Raw genomic sequence first — 22,396 nt, forward strand, 5'->3', positions numbered from 1 at the left:
GAGGAGCCCCTGGAGGAAACAGGCGTTCAAGCAATCAGCTTAGAGCAGTGGAGACGCCTCCAAGAACACGACCGACCTCGGCCTGAATTCAACCTCAGGAAGGTCGAGTCTGCCCTGCCTGCCGGTGCGGTCGTGATTCACCGGTCGAAATACGCAGCTGGCATGAACCCACAACTGCCTGAACCGGGGAACTACCAGCTCAACCATCCAACCAGGGACAGCCCACCTCAGGGGCCCATCAACATCAGCAACGTCCCTTGTCTCAGCGGGAGGGCCAAAACTACCAAGAAAAAGAACAAGAAGAAGCAGGGGGCTCTGGGTGCATTGCACTAGGCTCCGGTGCACATCCCTGCAGACACGCACACACACCCACGCACCAACCCACACACCCACCCGCTCACACACTTGCTGCCCAACCTACGCTCACCTAGAGGAAATCGGGTGTGCTACACGTGGGAATAATCTACCCTTGTGGAAGGACTGTTAGTCTGCAGTGTTCATGGGACGTGCTATTCACTTGGAACTTCTTACTACTGAGCTTTCAGGCGTGGCTCTCCACTGGCATGCTACTGGGGAGGGTGGGATTGATGACTGGGTCTAAGGACTGTCTCAGCACAATCCACGTCCACGGCACTGGAACAGTCCTTTGGGGATGGGGCGTCTGGTAGGTTTCCTTTGGTTTTAACCCTCCCCTCCCCACCCCCAACCCCTTCATTTGCTGCACTATTGGCTTCTTGTGAAGGACGCAGCCTGGAGGCTCCTCAGAAAGGCTCACGCCCACCCAGGTGAGGAGGAAACCTCCTGAGCCCTTCAGAGGGTCCATGACCCTCTCCTGCCTGCTGGGGTCTCCCCCTCCTGGTCCAGTCAACTGGGGATGACCCCAGCCTCCCAGGTCACCAGCCCCCACACCCCATCCCGCTGCGCATAGCTCAGCACAGCACAGACAAATACGAATATTCCCAAGACCTGGTGCAGGATTCCATGGGAGCCGGGCAAGCAGGCTCTAAGGGTGGCTGTCAATCGGAGGCCTTGTGCAAATGCCTGAAAGGAATGACCCGGCCACCCATTCATCACTTGCCCTGGAGACTTCACAAGGATACTTCTCCAAAGACACCTGGGGCTGGATTTCATTTGAAAGGGATATGTTGGAGACTCTCCAAATGCCAACCAGGAGAAACGATGCAAACCACCCACCCCCGCAGCAACACCAGCAACAACGCCAAAACCCCAACAGCAAGAGACAGACTCGGTACATCTTCTGACAGACCCGCACAGGTGAGAGTGGGATGTCAGGTACTATGGGGACCAGTGTGACAGAGGGGTCTCCACGGTGGGGAGGAGGATCCCTGCGGCAAGTGGGAGCTTGAACACGTCCTCAATTTTCCCTCTAAAGCTGACAGCGATTGCCACTGGTTCACTGATTGCAGGTGCCTGCGAGGACCACAGTGTCTTCTGGCCACAGCACAGCAAGCGCACGAGTGAGCCAGTGGAGCGAGTGAGGGGGTGAGTGCAGGAGCTGTCCCACGAAGGGCAGAGGTGGGGCTCTGTTTCCCTAGCCCTTGGGTCGAATCGTGGGAGGGCGAACCCAGAGGACCTGGGGGGATCGTCAAAGCCCAGGATCCTTCCCCAAGACCGAAGGAAGGAACATAGACATTGGTGAGGAAGGGTTAGGGGGAGGGGGAGTGGACTGTGACCTGGAGGTGCTGTCTCTCCACCTCTGCACCAGGTGCGTGGCCATCTCCAGGCAAGGAGAGGCAACCGGAGGAGAAGCCACCAAGAGATCCGTATCCTGTGCAGGTCCACATGGAGGAAGGGGCTCGTTCTACCCTTTGAGAGTCCCTGAGCGGCATAGAACGGGGCACCTCTGGGAACGTGGGCCAAAACAACTGCATCATGCCTGGGAAAGCCTGGGACAACCCCCTGGAGTTGGCCAGTGGCTCCAGGTGAAGGAAGGGGCATTCTTGGCCGAGTTCACAGCACGTCAGTGCTCCCGCTCCCCCTCCTCCCGCCCCTCCCCCTCCCCCTCATCCCTTTATCCCCTGAAGCAAACACTGACTAACACTGGGGCCCAATCAGATTCTCCCTCGTGGGGACACAGCCTTGAGGCACATCCACTTACCATGGTTTGTCTTGTAAGTGAGGAAAGCCAAGGTGGAATGCCGAGGACCCCAATCCCCAGGGCGACTCTGCGGGAGATGCCACAGGGCCCGTGTGGGGAGGAGGGGGTGGACAGAATCGGGGAGCCCTTGCTCAGGCCTGCCCAGTGCCTCATCCCCACCCCACACCCCACGCACCGTCCCTCCACGCCCAGCCATCTTCCAGGCCAGCCCCTGGCATGGTGTTCACTCCACTGGAGAATGGATGGTGGAGATCGTGGTTCCAAAGAGCTCCCTGCCTCTAGGATGCCTTTGAGCACGTGGAGTGGAGTGAGAAGCTCCCAGGGTAGCTCCGACCTGGGTTTCAGCCTCAGGGGACCTGGAAGGGGCTCTTGGACTGAGGGTGAAACCGCGAGGGGCAGGCCGTGTCTGACGGACCAGGCTTCCCTCAGACATCCTCAGGCACCTGCACCGTGGAAGGAGCCCTGTGGAGCCCCGCGAGACAGACACCCCGACACCACCTCTGCTAATGATGGGCGTGTCTGGGCCATGGGAAATGGATCAAACGAACCTGGCACGGGACAGGGTTTGGATGCAGTCTACTTGGTAATAAACTGAGTGAATTCATTGGCATGAGTGTTTAATTCGAGAAATGAAGACCTATGAAATTCATCGCGGGGTTGGGGGGGCAGGGCTGTGTATCTCTGGAGAGGTGCCCTGTCTTGTCTGGGCGGAAGTGCACTCCAGAAACCCGGAAGTGTCGTTCTTCAACACCAATGGAAAGCTGTGTTTCTAGAAGGGGTTTTCCTTTGACTCAAGCCACCAAGAGGGACGGTATTGCATGGGTGTTTTGGTGTGTAATCACCGCTGGTCCACGGGATAGGATGATTATTCTCAGTTTCATGTCTGAAGTTCATCCCCCTGGTACCGAGGGCAAACGAGGGTGCCTGTGGCTTCTGAGAAGGGCAGTCCCTTGGATGTCCAGGGCCCCACGCTCAGGAAAGAGGGTTCTGCCAGGTCGGATGGGCCCAGTGATGGGGACGCTGGTCCCCACACTTCCCTCCAGTAGCGCTAGGAGAAAGAGCAAGCAGAGCACAGCCTATGCCTTGGTGCCAGCCAGGCCCATCTCAACCCAGGACCGCTTGCTCCCAGGGGGGTGGCCGCTGCATCTCCGACAGATCCCACTGGGTGCTGAGCCTTCCCTCGCAAAGACAAGAAGGGAGAAGGCAGTGGGTTTGGAGCGAGGCAGTATCTGAGCACCGAAGAGCCTTCACTCCTTCCTAAAATGGGCACAGAGCATCTCCTGTGCTCTCTGAGGTGGGGTAGGGGGCACTGCATGCTGGCCACCATGCTGGGCACTGCAGTCCACGGAGCGCAGTGCATCCTCATGGAGACTTGAAGTGATCACAGTCGAGTCACACATGAGAGTGGAATGCGTACGGTTGTGGAGTTAGAGGATTTCTCAGCTGAGAATTCCTGATTCCCAGGGGGACAGCATTCCAGCAGCAGGGGAGAGAGCAGTTCATTGTATCTGGCGGCAGTTTGGTTCACTTCTCCTAAAGTGCCTGGACGTCCTGTGACATCAGACATTTGGCTTCTGTCTCCCATGTTCATCCTCAAAGGAGCATGCCACCTGAACCTTACAGAAGGTAACTCAACAACACTTCGAGCTCAGGCAAAGAAACCAAACGAACAAATGAAAAACCCTAACCTCCCCACGCCCACCCCCCCACCCCCAACACCAGAAACAACAAAGAAATCCAGAGCAGTGAAAAATGCAGTGAACAGAGCAAACCAAGTGCACAAAATGGATTTGAAAGATTCACAGAAAAGAATCCTGCAGACCTATTGGGAGACGTCTACAGAGAGGGGGAGGCACAAGTACAAACTCTTTGCAGTATGGTATTGGAAAAATGTAAGTTGTGTGTTTGGGTGGTGTTGGCATTGGCATCAGGGTGGTTGGGGGTTAGGGGGTGGGGGTAGGGGTGGCGTGGTGAGCCTCTGTAGGAAAGGGAGGCATTCATACTATAACGTTGTACAAAGAAACCTGCCGACTAGTATTCCAATGATGCCTAAGTAGGAATGTGAAACTCAACGTTCATTTATAAAATCAAAGGTCCTCCCTGCACTGACGGAAGACCCTTCCCTAACGTCGTTGGGGACAGCGAAACCACCTGACTTGCAGCTCTGCCCCTCCTATCTGTCAGTAGGTTCTCATCCAGGTGGTCCCAGGACAGACACACTCCACTGGACCACGTGCAGCTTCGAAGGGGGCTGGGCGGGCTTGGGGGCAGGGTCCGTGGGGGAACTCTCCTCTCCTAGCTGACTCTTCCACTGCCTCAAGATCACATGACCTCGAGGAGTCTCACCCAAGGAACCTTACGTATCACCTTTCTCCTTTCCCTCCCCACGCCCCCACCCCCTGCACCTAAGGTTCGACCAGCACGTTGTGATTGAGCGTCCTCGTGCATTTCCCACTGAGCCGCACAGCTGTGTCTAGTCTATCTGGGGACAGAACCGAGAATCGTTTTTGACAGATGGCTATTTACATATGCCCCCACCAAGATCCCATAGAGAGGGAAAGAAAGACCAATGATTGCCCCCACGAACACAAACAATCATGCCCTGGATAAAGAAGAGGTGACGTGCCCCACGGGGCGGGCTGTGGAGCAGGGTCAGTCGGGGACCTTCCCTCTCCTAGCTGAATCTCTGACTGCCTCAAGGTCACATGACCTCAGGGAGTCTCACCCAAGGAACTTTATCTATCACTTTTTTTTTTCCACACCCTACATCAAAGGGTCAACCGGCACCTTTGCATCCTCAGGCATTTTTGACTGAGCCGGACAGCTGTGTCTAGTTTCTTCGGGGCGGGAAGCAAAGAATCATTTCTCACCGATGCCTATATACATATGCCCCCACCATCAACTCCACAGAGAGGGAAAGGAAGTATAAATATGTCCCCCACAAACACAAACAAGCATGCCCCGGATTAAGAAGATGTAAGACGCCCCCCACTCCACACACCACCTCAGCCACCCCCTCCCCCCCCCCGGCCGTTTCCAAAACAGACAGCGGAAGACTGCTCAGCCCACCACCCCTCCCCCAAGAAAGAGGAAGGGAATCATGCGTTTGGAGCAATGACGATGGACTTGGGGGGAGGGGGGCTGGGGGGCTGGGGGCGGGAGGGCGTGATGCTGTGAGAAAGACGTCTGACAGAAAGACAAATACCGCACGACAGCGCTTCTATGTAGAATGCAAACCATGACAGCGATGTAGTGGATATATTCGCAACACAGGACAAACTGCTGGGTTACCAGTGGGCAGACGGAAGGCGAGGGGCGTAAGAGGCACACACTTATCAGGTGTGAGATCAGCTAAAAGAATGTCCTGTATGACACCGGGACCTAGAGCCAATACTTTCTAGGAAGCATCAAGGAAATGTAAGCTTTGAGGAATTGTCAATCACTAGACTGTACACCTTCCATAATATTGTAGAGCAAGCATCGTTTCAATGAAAGAACAAAACCAAAGAGAACACAACAAAACACCAAAAACCAAAAGGTGGTGGTGGAGGGGGTGGGGGTGGGGAGGGGGGTGGGGAGAAAACAGAAGAGATGAATACAAAATCAAAGCTACAGGTGGGCTGGCTTTGGGACACGATCATCGACATGAAGGAAAAGGACATGTTTCCACACTCCTTGAATCCCTTGCTAGGACACTGAACGCAAGAAGTGGCTCTCCTAACCTATGGGAATTGAAGTGGGAAGCTCTCAAGAACATCTGTCAGGAAAGGAGTAGAGTGGAATTTTGCACCATTGGGAAAAGTGTGAAAGTGTTTGTTTAGCCCTTGGGCAGGAATCGTTTTGAGCAAGTGTGTTGCCAACTGGCTTGTGTTCCCCCCAGTACCTGTGCTCAGCTTCTAAACCCCCGCGTGCATCCCTTGGGGGCAGGCTAAGGCCAACGCATCCCCTTGGCCCGCAAGTCATTTCCATTCTGAGCACCTTTCTACGTGAGCCTCTCAGAGGTGTTTCTGGAGGTGTGTAAACAGACTTCCCGGAGAAAGGTGTGCATTGTTCCCACTGGGGATTGCGAGTGACCACGCCCTCAGGCCCTAAATCCGATCAGAAGCTTGCAGTGCATTGGTGGATTTCGTGCCCCCGGGGGTTGGGATGGGGGCGGAGTGGGTGGTGAGCCATCAAAGGGCTGGTGGGACTGGCCCAGGCTGTCACTTGCAGACCGGCCATCTCTGGGAAGGAGGCATCCCTGCTGCAGCTGGAGCTCCGAGATGGACACTCTCGACACTCTCGTGGGCCTCGTTTGCAGAGACATGGAGGCTGCTTCTCTCGACTCGGGAGGTGAGCCTCCAGCTCAGTTCCACGTCTTTCCCAAACTCCACTCTTCCCGGCCAAGTGCCGCTGCTGTGGATGCCCGCCGGGGACCCTCTCGGCAGGAGGAACCGTGCCCGCCGGCCCAGACCGTTGGGCGCTGCCAGCGTGGTGACTTGGCGCGTGTGTCAGCAGGGCTGGCTCCCGCCCAGACACGTCTCCTGAGTTGGAGGAGACCGTCTGTGGTCGGGGCTGGGCTTTGCAATATGGGGAACACCTGCTACTTGAATGCAGCCCTGCAGTGTCTGACCCACACACCACCCCTGGCCAGCTGGCTGCTGTCCCAGCAGCACTCGACGATCTGTCCAACCCAGACCTTCTGCATGCTGTGTGCTATGCAAGCCCACATCACGCGAGCCCTCCTTCATCCTGGCGAGGTGATCCAGCCCCGCCAGGACCTGCTCACTAGCTTCCACAGGCACGAGCAGGAAGATTCCCACGAGTTTCTGATGTTCACGCTGGATGCCATGCAGCAAGCGTGCTTGCGTGCCTGTGAGCTGTTGGGCTGTCCCTCCAACGACACCACCCTCATCCGTCAGATCTTTGGTGGGTCCTGGCGATCTCAGGTCCAGTGTCTCCACTGCCTTGGGGTTTCAGACACGTTCGACCCTTATCTGGACATCACCCTGGATATCACGGCAGCTCAGAGTGTGGACCAAGCTTTGAAAGAGCTGGTGAAGCCCGAGAAGCTGGACGGTGAAAATGCCTATCGTTGCAGTGTTTGTCTCCAGAAGGTGCCTGCCACCAAGAGGTTGACTCTGCACAGCGCCTCCAAGGTCCTGATCCTTGTGCTGAAACGCTTCACACAGATCGCCGGCGACAAAATGGCTCAGAAAGTGCACTATCCCCAGTGCCTCGACTTGCAACCCTACATGTCCGAGCAGACGGCAGGCCCACTGGATTATGTGCTCTATGCAGTGCTGGTGCACTCCGGGTGGAGCTGTCACCGAGGACACTACTTTTGTTATGTCCAAGCTGGCAACGGCCAGTGGTATCACATGGACGATGCCAAGGTTACCGCCTGTGACGTGACGTCTGCCCTGAGCCAAAGCGCCTATGTCCTCTTTTATGCCCAGAAGAGTGCCTTGGAAGGAGACGGTGGGCCAGTGGCACCGGGAGGGGCACCGACGTCCCTGGGGGCTGACCCCACAGGCACTGTCGTGGCCCACAGGGGACCGGAAAGAGATGCCAGCATCAGAGCTCCTGGGTCGGAGGAGCCCCTGGAGGAAACAGGCGTTCAAGCAATCAGCTTAGAGCAGTGGAGACGCCTCCAAGAACACGACCGACCTCGGCCTGAATTCAACCTCAGGAAGGTCGAGTCTGCCCTGCCTGCCGGTGCGGTCGTGATTCACCGGTCGAAATACGCAGCTGGCATGAACCCACAACTGCCTGAACCGGGGAACTACCAGCTCAACCATCCAACCAGGGACAGCCCACCTCAGGGGCCCATCAACATCAGCAACGTCCCTTGTCTCAGCGGGAGGGCCAAAACTACCAAGAAAAAGAACAAGAAGAAGCAGGGGGCTCTGGGTGCATTGCACTAGGCTCCGGTGCACATCCCTGCAGACACGCACACACACCCACGCACCAACCCACACACCCACCCGCTCACACACTTGCTGCCCAACCTACGCTCACCTAGAGGAAATCGGGTGTGCTACACGTGGGAATAATCTACCCTTGTGGAAGGACTGTTAGTCTGCAGTGTTCATGGGACGTGCTATTCACTTGGAACTTCTTACTACTGAGCTTTCAGGCGTGGCTCTCCACTGGCATGCTACTGGGGAGGGTGGGATTGATGACTGGGTCTAAGGACTGTCTCAGCACAATCCACGTCCACGGCACTGGAACAGTCCTTTGGGGATGGGGCGTCTGGTAGGTTTCCTTTGGTTTTAACCCTCCCCTCCCCACCCCCAACCCCTTCATTTGCTGCACTATTGGCTTCTTGTGAAGGACGCAGCCTGGAGGCTCCTCAGAAAGGCTCACGCCCACCCAGGTGAGGAGGAAACCTCCTGAGCCCTTCAGAGGGTCCATGACCCTCTCCTGCCTGCTGGGGTCTCCCCCTCCTGGTCCAGTCAACTGGGGATGACCCCAGCCTCCCAGGTCACCAGCCCCCACACCCCATCCCGCTGCGCATAGCTCAGCACAGCACAGACAAATACGAATATTCCCAAGACCTGGTGCAGGATTCCATGGGAGCCGGGCAAGCAGGCTCTAAGGGTGGCTGTCAATCAGAGGCCTTGTGCAAATGCCTGAAAGGAATGACCCGGCCACCCATTCATCACTTGCCCTGGAGACTTCACAAGGATACTTCTCCAAAGACACCTGGGGCTGGATTTCATTTGAAAGGGATATGTTGGAGACTCTCCAAATGCCAACCAGGAGAAATGATGCAAACCACCCACCCCCGCAGCAACACCAGCAACAACGCCAAAACCCCAACAGCAAGAGACAGACTCGGTACATCTTCTGACAGACCCGCACAGGTGAGAGTGGGATGTCAGGTACTATGGGGACCAGTGTGACAGAGGGGTCTCCACGGTGGGGAGGAGGATCCCTGCGGCAAGTGGGAGCTTGAACACGTCCTCAATTTTCCCTCTAAAGCTGACAGCGATTGCCACTGGTTCACTGATTGCAGGTGCCTGCGAGGACCACAGTGTCTTCTGGCCACAGCACAGCAAGCGCACGAGTGAGCCAGTGGAGCGAGTGAGGGGGTGAGTGCAGGAGCTGTCCCACGAAGGGCAGAGGTGGGGCTCTGTTTCCCTAGCCCTTGGGTCGAATCGTGGGAGGGTGAACCCAGAGGACCTGGGGGGATCGTCAAAGCCCAGGATCCTTCCCCAAGACCGAAGGAAGGAACATAGACATTGGTGAGGAAGGGTTAGGGGGAGGGGGAGTGGACTGTGACCTGGAGGTGCTGTCTCTCCACCTCTGCACCAGGTGCGTGGCCATCTCCAGGCAAGGAGAGGCAACCAGAGGAGAAGCCACCAAGAGATCCGTATCCTGTGCAGGTCCACATGGAGGAAGGGGCTCGTTCTACCCTTTGAGAGTCCCTGAGCGGCATAGAACGGGGCACCTCTGGGAACGTGGGCCAAAACAACTGCATCATGCCTGGGAAAGCCTGGGACAACCCCCTGGAGTGGGCCAGTGGCTCCAGGTGAAGGAAGGGGCATTCTTGGCCGAGTTCACAGCACGTCAGTGCTCCCGCTCCCCCTCCTCCCGCCCCTCCCCCTCCCCCTCATCCCTTTATCCCCTGAAGCAAACACTGACTAACACTGGGGCCCAATCAGATTCTCCCTCGTGGGGACACAGCCTTGAGGCACATCCACTTACCATGGTTTGTCTTGTAAGTGAGGAAAGCCAAGGTGGAATGCCGAGGACCCCAATCCCCAGGGCGACTCTGCGGGAGATGCCACAGGGCCCGTGTGGGGAGGAGGGGGTGGACAGAATCGGGGAGCCCTTGCTCAGGCCTGCCCAGGGCCTCATCCCCACCCCACACCCCACGCACCGTCCCTCCACGCCCAGCCATCTTCCAGGCCAGCCCCTGGCATGGTGTTCACTCCACTGGAGAATGGATGGTGGAGATCGTGGTTCCAAAGAGCTCCCTGCCTCTAGGATGCCTTTGAGCACGTGGAGTGGAGTGAGAAGCTCCCAGGGTAGCTCCGACCTGGGTTTCAGCCTCGGGGGACCTGGAAGGGGCTCTTGGACTGAGGGTGAAACCGCGAGGGGCAGGCCGTGTCTGACGGACCAGGCTTCCCTCAGACATCCTCAGGCACCTGCACCGTGGAAGGAGCCCTGTGGAGCCCCGCGAGACAGACACCCCGACACCACCTCTGCTAATGATGGGCGTGTCTGGGCCATGGGAAATGGATCAAACGAACCTGGCACGGGACAGGGTTTGGATGCAGTCTACTTGGTAATAAACTGAGTGAAATCATTGGCATGAGTGTTTAATTCGAGAAATGAAGACCTATGAAATTCATCGCGGGGTTGGGGGGGCAGGGCTGTGTATCTCTGGAGAGGTGCCCTGTCTTGTCTGGGCGGAAGTGCACTCCAGAAACCCGGAAGTGTCGTTCTTCAACACCAATGGAAAGCTGTGTTTCTAGAAGGGGTTTTCCTTTGACTCAAGCCACCAAGAGGGACGGTATTGCATGGGTGTTTTGGTGTGTAATCACCGCTGGTCCACGGGATAGGATGATTATTCTCAGTTTCATGTCTGAAGTTCATCCCCCTGGTACCGAGGGCAAACGAGGGTGCCTGTGGCTTCTGAGAAGGGCAGTCCCTTGGATGTCCAGGGCCCCACACTCAGGAAAGAGGGTTCTGCCAGGTCGGATGGGCCCAGTGATGGGGACGCTGGTCCCCACACTTCCCTCCAGTAGCGCTAGGAGAAAGAGCAAGCAGAGCACAGCCTATGCCTTGGTGCCAGCCAGGCCCATCTCAACCCAGGACCGCTTGCTCCCAGGGGGGTGGCCGCTGCATCTCCGACAGATCCCACTGGGTGCTGAGCCTTCCCTCGCAAAGACAAGAAGGGAGAAGGCAGTGGGTTTAGAGCGAGGCAGTATCTGAGCACCGAAGAGCCTTCACTCCTTCCTAAAATGGGCACAGAGCATCTCCTGTGCTCTCTGAGGTGGGGTAGGGGGCACTGCATGCTGGGCACCATGCTGGGCACTGCAGTCCACGGAGCGCAGTGCATCCTCATGGAGACTTGAAGTGATCACAGTCGAGTCACACATGAGAGTGGAATGCGTACGGTTGTGGAGTTAGAGGATTTCTCAGCTGAGAATTCCTGATTCCCAGGGGGACAGCATTCCAGCAGCAGGGGAGAGAGCAGTTCATTGTATCTGGCGGCAGTTTGGTTCACTTCTCCTAAAGTGCCTGGACGTCCTGTGACATCAGACATTTGGCTTCTGTCTCCCATGTTCATCCTCAAAGGAGCATGCCACCTGAACCTTACAGAAGGTAACTCAACAACACTTCGAGCTCAGGCAAAGAAACCAAACGAACAAATGAAAAACCCTAACCTCCCCACGCCCACCCCCCCACCCCCAACACCAGAAACAACAAAGAAATCCAGAGCAGTGAAAAATGCAGTGAACAGAGCAAACCAAGTGCACAAAATGGATTTGAAAGATTCACAGAAAAGAATCCTGCAGACCTATTGGGAGACATCTACAGAGAGGGGGAGGCACAAGTACAAACTCTTTGCAGTATGGTATTGGAAAAATGTAAGTTGTGTGTTTGGGTGGTGTTGGCATTGGCATCAGGGTGGTTGGGGGTTAGGGGGTGGGGGTAGGGGTGGCGTGGTGAGCCTCTGTAGGAAAGGGAGGCATTCATACTATAACGTTGTACAAAGAAACCTGCCGACTAGTATTCCAATGATGCCTAAGTAGGAATGTGAAACTCAACGTTCATTTATAAAATCAAAGGTCCTCCCTGCACTGACGGAAGACCCTTCCCTAACGTCGTTGGGGACAGCGAAACCACCTGACTTGCAGCTCTGCCCCTCCTATCTGTCAGTAGGTTCTCATCCAGGTGGTCCCAGGACAGACACACTCCACTGGACCACGTGCAGCTTCGAAGGGGGCTGGGCGGGCTTGGGGGCAGGGTCCATGGGGGAACTCTCCTCTCCTAGCTGACTCTTCCACTGCCTCAAGATCACATGACCTCGAGGAGTCTCACCCAAGGAACCTTACGTATCACCTTTCTCCTTTCCCTCCCCACGCCCCCACCCCCTGCACCTAAGGTTCGACCAGCACGTTGTGATTGAGCGTCCTCGTGCATTTCCCACTGAGCCGCACAGCTGTGTCTAGTCTATCTGGGAACAGAACCGAGAATCGTTTTTGACAGATGGCTATTTACATATGCCCCCACCAAGATCCCATAGAGAGGGAAAGAAAGACCAATGATTGCCCCCACGAACACAAACAATCATGCCCTGGATAAAGAAGAGGTGACGTGCCCCACGGGGCGGGCTGTGGAGCAGGGTCAGTCGGGGACCTTCCCTCTCCTAGCTGAATCTCTGACTACCTCAAGGTCACATGACCTCAGGGAGTCTCACCCAAGGAACTTTATCTATCACTTTTTTTTTTCCACACCCTACATCAAAGGGTCAACCGGCACCTTTGCATCCTCAGGCATTTTTGACTGAGCCGGACAGCTGTGTCTAGTTTCTTCGGGGCGGGAAGCAAAGAATCATTTCTCACCGATGCCTATATACATATGCCCCCACCATCATCTCCACAGAGAGGGAAAGGAAGTATAAATATGTCCCCCACAAACACAAACAAGCATGCCCCGGATTAAGAAGATGTAAGACGCCCCCCACTCCACACACCACCTCAGCCACCCCCTCCCCCAACCGCCCGTTTCCAAAACAGACAGCAGAAGACTGCTCAGCCCACCACCCCTCCCCCAAGAAAGAGGAAGGGAATCATGCGTTTGGAGCAATGACGATGGACTTGGGGGGAGGGGGGCTGGGGGGCTGGGGGCGGGAGGGCGTGATGCTGTGAGAAAGACGTCTGACAGAAAGACAAATACCGCACGACAGCGCTTCTATGTAGAATGCAAACCATGACAGCGATGTAGTGGATATATTCGCAACACAGGACAAACTGCTGGGTTACCAGTGGGCAGACGGAAGGCGAGGGGCGTAAGAGGCACACACTTATCAGGTGTGAGATCAGCTAAAAGAATGTCCTGTATGACACCGGGACCTAGAGCCAATACTTTCTAGGAAGCATCAAGGAAATGTAAGCTTTGAGGAATTGTCAATCACTAGACTGTACACCTTCCATAATATTGTAGAGCAAGCATCGTTTCAATGAAAGAACAAAACCAAAGAGAACACAACAAAACACCAAAAACCAAAAGGTGGTGGTGGAGGGGGTGGGGGTGGGGAGGGGGGTGGGGAGAAAACAGAAGAGATGAATACAAAATCAAAGCTACAGGTGGGCTGGCTTTGGGACACGATCATCGACATGAAGGAAAAGGACATGTTTCCACACTCCTTGAATCCCTTGCTAGGACACTGAACGCAAGAAGTGGCTCTCCTAACCTATGGGAATTGAAGTGGGAAGCTCTCAAGAACATCTGTCAGGAAAGGAGTAGAGTGGAATTTTGCACCATTGGGAAAAGTGTGAAAGTGTTTGTTTAGCCCTTGGGCAGGAATCGTTTTGAGCAAGTGTGTTGCCAACTGGCTTGTGTTCCCCCCAGTACCTGTGCTCAGCTTCTAAACCCCCGCGTGCATCCCTTGGGGGCAGGCTAAGGCCAACGCATCCCCTTGGCCCGCAAGTCATTTCCATTCTGAGCACCTTTCTACGTGAGCCTCTCAGAGGTGTTTCTGGAGGTGTGTAAACAGACTTCCCGGAGAAAGGTGTGCATTGTTCCCACTGGGGATTGCGAGTGACCACGCCCTCAGGCCCTAAATCCGATCAGAAGCTTGCAGCGCATTGGTGGATTTCGTGCCCCCGGGGGTTGGGATGGGGGCGGAGTGGGTGGTGAGCCATCAAAGGGCTGGTGGGACTGGCCCAGGCTGTCACTTGCAGACCGGCCGTCTCTGGGAAGGAGGCATCCCTGCTGCAGCTGGAGCTCCGAGATGGACACTCTCGACACTCTCGTGGGCCTCGTTTGCAGAGACATGGAGGCTGCTTCTCTCGACTCGGGAGGTGAGCCTCCACCTCAGTTCCACGTCTTTCCCAAACTCCACTCTTCCCGGCCAAGTGCCGCTGCTGTGGATGCCCGCCGGGGACCCTCTCGGCAGGAGGAACCGTGCCCGCCGGCCCAGACCGTTGGGCGCTGCCAGCGTGGTGACTTGGCGCGTGTGTCAGCAGGGCTGGCTCCCGCCCAGACACGTCTCCTGAGTTGGAGGAGACCGTCTGTGGTTGGGGCTGGGCTTTGCAATATGGGGAACACCTGCTACTTGAATGCAGCCCTGCAGTGTCTGACCCACACACCACCCCTGGCCAGCTGGCTGCTGTCCCAGCAGCACTCGACGATCTGTCCAACCCAGACATTCTGCATGCTGTGTGCTATGCAAGCCCACATCACGCGAGCCCTCCTTCATCCTGGCGAGGTGATCCGGCCCCGCCAGGACCTGCTCACTAGCTTCCACAGGCACGAGCAGGAAGATTCCCACGAGTTTCTGATGTTCACGCTGGATGCCATGCAGCAAGCGTGCTTGCGTGCCTGTGAGCTGTTGGGCTGTCCCTCCAACAACACCACCCTCATCCGTCAGATCTTTGGTGGGTCCTGGCGATCTCAGGTCCAGTGTCTCCACTGCCTTGGGGTTTCAGACACGTTCGACCCTTATCTGGACATCACCCTGGATATCACGGCAGCTCAGAGTGTGGACCAAGCTTTGAAAGAGCTGGTGAAGCCCGAGAAGCTGGACGGTGAAAATGCCTATCGTTGCAGTGTTTGTCTCCAGAAGGTGCCTGCCACCAAGAGGTTGACTCTGCACAGCGCCTCCAAGGTCCTGATCCTTGTGCTGAAACGCTTCACACAGATCGCCGGCGACAAAATGGCTCAGAAAGTGCACTATCCCCAGTGCCTCGACTTGCAACCCTACATGTCCGAGCAGACGGCAGGCCCACTGGATTATGTGCTCTATGCAGTGCTGGTGCACTCCGGGTGGAGCTGTCACCGAGGACACTACTTTTGTTATGTCCAAGCTGGCAACGGCCAGTGGTATCACATGGACGATGCCAAGGTTACCGCCTGTGACGTGACGTCTGCCCTGAGCCAAAGCGCCTATGTCCTCTTTTATGCCCAGAAGAGTGCCTTGGAAGGAGACGGTGGGCCAGTGGCACCGGGAGGGGCACCGACGTCCCTGGGGGCTGACCCCACAGGCACTGTCGTGGCCCACAGGGGACCGGAAAGAGATGCCAGCATCAGAGCTCCTGGGTCGGAGGAGCCCCTGGAGGAAACAGGCGTTCAAGCAATCAGCTTAGAGCAGTGGAGACGCCTCCAAGAACACGACCGACCTCGGCCTGAATTCAACCTCAGGAAGGTTGAGTCTGCCCTGCCTGCCGGTGCGGTCGTGATTCACCGGTCGAAATACGCAGCTGGCATGAACCCACAACTGCCTGAACCGGGGAACTACCAGCTCAACCATCCAACCAGGGACAGCCCACCTCAGGGGCCCATCAACATCAGCAACGTCCCTTGTCTCAGCGGGAGGGCCAAAACTACCAAGAAAAAGAACAAGAAGAAGCAGGGGGCTCTGGGTGCATTGCACTAGGCTCCGGTGCACATCCCTGCAGACACGCACACACACCCACGCACCAACCCACACACCCACCCGCTCACACACTTGCTGCCCAACCTACGCTCACCTAGAGGAAATCGGGTGTGCTACACGTGGGAATAATCTACCCTTGTGGAAGGACTGTTAGTCTGCAGTGTTCATGGGACGTGCTATTCACTTGGAACTTCTTACTACTGAGCTTTCAGGCGTGGCTCTCCACTGGCATGCTACTGGGGAGGGTGGGATTGATGACTGGGTCTAAGGACTGTCTCAGCACAATCCACGTCCACGGCACTGGAACAGTCCTTTGGGGATGGGGCGTCTGGTAGGTTTCCTTTGGTTTTAACCCTCCCCTCCCCACCCCCAACCCCTTCATTTGCTGCACTATTGGCTTCTTGTGAAGGACGCAGCCTGGAGGCTCCTCAGAAAGGCTCACGCCCACCCAGGTGAGGAGGAAACCTCCTGAGCCCTTCAGAGGGTCCATGACCCTCTCCTGCCTGCTGGGGTCTCCCCCTCCTGATCCAGTCAACTGGGGATGACCCCAGCCTCCCAGGTCACCAGCCCCCACACCCCATCCCGCTGCGCATAGCTCAGCACAGCACAGACAAATACGAATATTCCCAAGACCTGGTGCAGGATTCCATGGGAGCCGGGCAAGCAGGCTCTAAGGGTGGCTGTCAATCGGAGGCCTTGTGCAAATGCCTGAAAGGAATGACCCGGCCACCCATTCATCACTTGCCCTGGAGACTTCACAAGGATACTTCTCCAAAGACACCTGGGGCTGGATTTCATTTGAAAGGGATATGTTGGAGACTCTCCAAATGCCAACCAGGAGAAATGATGCAAACCACCCACCCCCGCAGCAACACCAGCAACAACGCCAAAACCCCAACAGCAAGAGACAGACTCGGTACATCTTCTGACAGACCCGCACAGGTGAGAGTGGGATGTCAGGTACTATGGGGACCAGTGTGACAGAGGGGTCTCCACGGTGGGGAGGAGGATCCCTGCGGCAAGTGGGAGCTTGAACACATCCTCAATTTTCCCTCTAAAGCTGACAGCGATTGCCACTGGTTCACTGATTGCAGGTGCCTGCGAGGACCACAGTGTCTTCTGGCCACAGCACAGCAAGCGCACGAGTGAGCCAGTGGAGCGAGTGAGGGGGTGAGTGCAGGAGCTGTCCCACGAAGGGCAGAGGTGGGGCTCTGTTTCCCTAGCCCTTGGGTCGAATCGTGGGAGGGCGAACCCAGAGGACCTGGGGGGATCGTCAAAGCCCAGGATCCTTCCCCAAGACCGAAGGAAGGAACATAGACATTGGTGAGGAAGGGTTAGGGGGAGGGGGAGTGGACTGTGACCTGGAGGTGCTGTCTCTCCACCTCTGCACCAGGTGCGTGGCCATCTCCAGGCAAGGAGAGGCAACCAGAGGAGAAGCCACCAAGAGATCCGTATCCTGTGCAGGTCCACATGGAGGAAGGGGCTCGTTCTACCCTTTGAGAGTCCCTGAGCGGCATAGAACGGGGCACCTCTGGGAACGTGGGCCAAAACAACTGCATCATGCCTGGGAAAGCCTGGGACAACCCCCTGGAGTGGGCCAGTGGCTCCAGGTGAAGGAAGGGGCATTCTTGGCCGAGTTCACAGCACGTCAGTGCTCCCGCTCCCCCTCCTCCCGCCCCTCCCCCTCCCCCTCATCCCTTTATCCCCTGAAGCAAACACTGACTAACACTGGGGCCCAATCAGATTCTCCCTCGTGGGGACACAGCCTTGAGGCACATCCACTTACCATGGTTTGTCTTGTAAGTGAGGAAAGCCAAGGTGGAATGCCGAGGACCCCAATCCCCAGGGCGACTCTGCGGGAGATGCCACAGGGCCCGTGTGGGGAGGAGGGGGTGGACAGAATCGGGGAGCCCTTGCTCAGGCCTGCCCAGGGCCTCATCCCCACCCCACACCCCATGCACCGTCCCTCCACGCCCAGCCATCTTCCAGGCCAGCCCCTGGCATGGTGTTCACTCCACTGGAGAATGGATGGTGGAGATCGTGGTTCCAAAGAGCTCCCTGCCTCTAGGATGCCTTTGAGCACGTGGAGTGGAGTGAGAAGCTCCCAGGGTAGCTCCGACCTGGGTTTCAGCCTCGTGGGACCTGGAAGGGGCTCTTGGACTGAGGGTGAAACCGCGAGGGGCAGGCCGTGTCTGACGGACCAGGCTTCCCTCAGACATCCTCAGGCACCTGCACCGTGGAAGGAGCCCTGTGGAGCCCCGCGAGACAGACACCCCGACACCACCTCTGCTAATGATGGGCGTGTCTGGGCCATGGGAAATGGATCAAACGAACCTGGCACGGGACAGGGTTTGGATGCAGTCTACTTGGTAATAAACTGAGTGAAATCATTGGCATGAGTGTTTAATTCGAGAAATGAAGACCTATGAAATTCATCGCGGGGTTGGGGGGGCAGGGCTGTGTATCTCTGGAGAGGTGCCCTGTCTTGTCTGGGCGGAAGTGCACTCCAGAAACCCGGAAGTGTCGTTCTTCAACACCAATGGAAAGCTGTGTTTCTAGAAGGGGTTTTCCTTTGACTCAAGCCACCAAGAGGGACGGTATTGCATGGGTGTTTTGGTGTGTAATCACTGCTGGTCCACGGGATAGGATGATTATTCTCAGTTTCATGTCTGAAGTTCATCTCCCTGGTACCGAGGGCAAACGAGGGTGCCTGTGGCTTCTGAGAAGGGCAGTCCCTTGGATGTCCAGGGCCCCACACTCAGGAAAGAGGGTTCTGCCAGGTCGGATGGGCCCAGTGATGGGGACGCTGGTCCCCACACTTCCCTCCAGTAGCGCTAGGAGAAAGAGCAAGCAGAGCACAGCCTATGCCTTGGTGCCAGCCAGGCCCATCTCAACCCAGGACCGCTTGCTCCCAGGGGGGTGGCCGCTGCATCTCCGACAGATCCCACTGGGTGCTGAGCCTTCCCTCGCAAAGACAAGAAGGGAGAAGGCAGTGGGTTTAGAGCGAGGCAGTATCTGAGCACCGAAGAGCCTTCACTCCTTCCTAAAATGGGCACAGAGCATCTCCTGTGCTCTCTGAGGTGGGGTAGGGGGCACTGCATGCTGGCCACCATGCTGGGCACTGCAGTCCACGGAGCGCAGTGCATCCTCATGGAGACTTGAAGTGATCACAGTCGAGTCACACATGAGAGTGGAATGCGTACGGTTGTGGAGTTAGAGGATTTCTCAGCTGAGAATTCCTGATTCCCAGGGGGACAGCATTCCAGCAGCAGGGGAGAGAGCAGTTCATTGTATCTGGCGGCAGTTTGGTTCACTTCTCCTAAAGTGCCTGGACGTCCTGTGACATCAGACATTTGGCTTCTGTCTCCCATGTTCATCCTCAAAGGAGCATGCCACCTGAACCTTACAGAAGGTAACTCAACAACACTTCGAGCTCAGGCAAAGAAACCAAACGAACAAATGAAAAACCCTAACCTCCCCACGCCCACCCCCCCACCCCCAACACCAGAAACAACAAAGAAATCCAGAGCAGTGAAAAATGCAGTGAACAGAGCAAACCAAGTGCACAAAATGGATTTGAAAGATTCACAGAAAAGAATCCTGCAGACCTATTGGGAGACGTCTACGGAGAGGGGGAGGCACAAGTACAAACTCTTTGCAGTATGGTATTGGAAAAATGTAAGTTGTGTGTTTGGGTGGTGTTGGCATTGGCATCAGGGTGGTTGGGGGTTAGGGGGTGGGGGTAGGGGTGGCGTGGTGAGCCTCTGTAGGAAAGGGAGGCATTCATACTATAACGTTGTACAAAGAAACCTGCCGACTAGTATTCCAATGATGCCTAAGTAGGAATGTGAAACTCAACGTTCATTTATAAAATCAAAGGTCCTCCCTGCACTGATGGAAGACCCTTCCCTAACGTCGTTGGGGACAGCGAAACCACCTGACTTGCAGCTCTGCCCCTCCTATCTGTCAGTAGGTTCTCATCCAGGTGGTCCCAGGACAGACACACTCCACTGGACCACGTGCAGCTTCGAAGGGGGCTGGGCGGGCTTGGGGGCAGGGTCCGTGGGGGAACTCTCCTCTCCTAGCTGACTCTTCCACTGCCTCAAGATCACATGACCTCGAGGAGTCTCACCCAAGGAACCTTACGTATCACCTTTCTCCTTTCCCTCCCCACGCCCCCACCCCCTGCACCTAAGGTTCGACCAGCACGTTGTGATTGAGCGTCCTCGTGCATTTCCCACTGAGCCGCACAGCTGTGTCTAGTCTATCTGGGGACAGAACCGAGAATCGTTTTTGACAGATGGCTATTTACATATGCCCCCACCAAGATCCCATAGAGAGGGAAAGAAAGACCAATGATTGCCCCCACGAACACAAACAATCATGCCCTGGATAAAGAAGAGGTGACGTGCCCCACGGGGCGGGCTGTGGAGCAGGGTCAGTCGGGGACCTTCCCTCTCCTAGCTGAATCTCTGACTGCCTCAAGGTCACATGACCTCAGGGAGTCTCACCCAAGGAACTTTATCTATCACTTTTTTTTTTCCACACCCTACATCAAAGGGTCAACCGGCACCTTTGCATCCTCAGGCATTTTTGACTGAGCCGGACAGCTGTGTCTAGTTTCTTCGGGGCGGGAAGCAAAGAATCATTTCTCACCGATGCCTATATACATATGCCCCCACCATCATCTCCACAGAGAGGGAAAGGAAGTATAAATATGTCCCCCACAAACACAAACAAGCATGCCCCAGATTAAGAAGATGTAAGACGCCCCCCACTCCACACACCACCTCAGCCACCCCCTCCCCCCCCGGCCGTTTCCAAAACAGACAGCGGAAGACTGCTCAGCCCACCACCCCTCCCCCAAGAAAGAGGAAGGGAATCATGCGTTTGGAGCAATGACGATGGACTTGGGGGGAGGGGGGCTGGGGGGCTGGGGGCGGGAGGGCGTGATGCTGTGAGAAAGACGTCTGACAGAAAGACAAATACCACACGACAGCGCTTCTATGTAGAATGCAAACCATGACAGCGATGTAGTGGATATATTCGCAACACAGGACAAACTGCTGGGTTACCAGTGGGCAGACGGAAGGCGAGGGGCGTAAGAGGCACACTTATCAGGTGTGAGATCAGCTAAAAGAATGTCCTGTATGACACCGGGACCTAGAGCCAATACTTTCTAGGAAGCATCAAGGAAATGTAAGCTTTGAGGAATTGTCAATCACTAGACTGTACACCTTCCATAATATTGTAGAGCAAGCATCGTTTCAATGAAAGAACAAAACCAAAGAGAACACAACAAAACACCAAAAACCAAAAGGTGGTGGTGGAGGGGGTGGGGGTGGGGAGGGGGGTGGGGAGAAAACAGAAGAGATGAATACAAAATCAAAGCTACAGGTGGGCTGGCTTTGGGACACGATCATCGACATGAAGGAAAAGGACATGTTTCCACACTCCTTGAATCCCTTGCTAGGACACTGAACGCAAGAAGTGGCTCTCCTAACCTATGGGAATTGAAGTGGGAAGCTCTCAAGAACATCTGTCAGGAAAGGAGTAGAGTGGAATTTTGCACCATTGGGAAAAGTGTGAAAGTGTTTGTTTAGCCCTTGGGCAGGAATCGTTTTGAGCAAGTGTGTTGCCAACTGGCTTGTGTTCCCCCCAGTACCTGTGCTCAGCTTCTAAACCCCCGCGTGCATCCCTTGGGGGCAGGCTAAGGCCAACGCATCCCCTTGGCCCGCAAGTCATTTCCATTCTGAGCACCTTTCTACGTGAGCCTCTCAGAGGTGTTTCTGGAGGTGTGTAAACAGACTTCCCGGAGAAAGGTGTGCATTGTTCCCGCTGGGGATTGCGAGTGACCACGCCCTCAGGCCCTAAATCCGATCAGAAGCTTGCAGCGCATTGGTGGATTTCGTGCCCCCGGGGGTTGGGATGGGGGCGGAGTGGGTGGTGAGCCATCAAAGGGCTGGTGGGACTGGCCCAGGCTGTCACTTGCAGACCGGCCGTCTCTGGGAAGGAGGCATCCCTGCTGCAGCTGGAGCTCCGAGATGGACACTCTCGACACTCTCGTGGGCCTCGTTTGCAGAGACATGGAGGCTGCTTCTCTCGACTCGGGAGGTGAGCCTCCAGCTCAGTTCCACGTCTTTCCCAAACTCCACTCTTCCCGGCCAAGTGCCGCTGCTGTGGATGCCCGCCGGGGACCCTCTCGGCAGGAGGAACCGTGCCCGCCGGCCCAGACCGTTGGGCGCTGCCAGCGTGGTGACTTGGCGCGTGTGTCAGCAGGGCTGGCTCCCGCCCAGACACGTCTCCTGAGTTGGAGGAGACCGTCTGTGGTCGGGGCTGGGCTTTGCAATATGGGGAACACCTGCTACTTGAATGCAGCCCTGCAGTGTCTGACCCACACACCACCCCTGGCCAGCTGGCTGCTGTCCCAGCAGCACTCGACGATCTGTCCAACCCAGACCTTCTGCATGCTGTGTGCTATGCAAGCCCACATCACGCGAGCCCTCCTTCATCCTGGCGAGGTGATCCGGCCCCGCCAGGACCTGCTCACTAGCTTCCACAGGCACGAGCAGGAAGATTCCCACGAGTTTCTGATGTTCACGCTGGACGCCATGCAGCAAGCGTGCTTGCGTGCCTGTGAGCTGTTGGGCTGTCCCTCCAACGACACCACCCTCATCCGT

Source organism: Hippopotamus amphibius, chromosome 8, assembly GCF_030028045.1.
Source record: "Hippopotamus amphibius kiboko isolate mHipAmp2 chromosome 8, mHipAmp2.hap2, whole genome shotgun sequence".
NCBI lineage: Eukaryota > Metazoa > Chordata > Mammalia > Artiodactyla > Hippopotamidae > Hippopotamus > Hippopotamus amphibius.